This window comes from Gavialis gangeticus, unplaced genomic scaffold (assembly GCF_001723915.1).
Source record: "Gavialis gangeticus isolate Ggan-Ray unplaced genomic scaffold, GavGan_comp1, whole genome shotgun sequence".
NCBI lineage: Eukaryota > Metazoa > Chordata > Crocodylia > Gavialidae > Gavialis > Gavialis gangeticus.
This window is the reverse complement of record NW_017729032.1, coordinates 34690020-34690372: the sequence shown is the minus strand read 5'-3', so window position 1 is coordinate 34690372 and position 353 is coordinate 34690020.

The window sequence follows — 353 nt, the reverse complement described above, 5'->3', positions numbered from 1 at the left end:
TTTGCTGCCCTCCCACAGGGTGATGGCCCCCACACAAGGGGTTGGTCCCCCACACAAGAGCTACAGCCCACCAACAGGGTGTTCAGCCCCCACACAAGGGGTTTGGTCCCCAAACAAGGGATTCAGCCCCCCAACAGGGGGTTTATCCCCCACACAAAGGGTTCAGACCCCCAAAAGGGGTTCGTTCTCCACACAAAGTGTTCAGCCCCCCCAACAGGGGGTTCGTCCCCCACACAAGGGATATAGCCCCCCAATGAGGGCCAAATGGCCCCCACAGGGGCTACCACCCCCTGCAATGCCCACATGCCCCACCCCAGCCCCCTGATTGCTGCCCTACCTGGCCCCATCCCCCA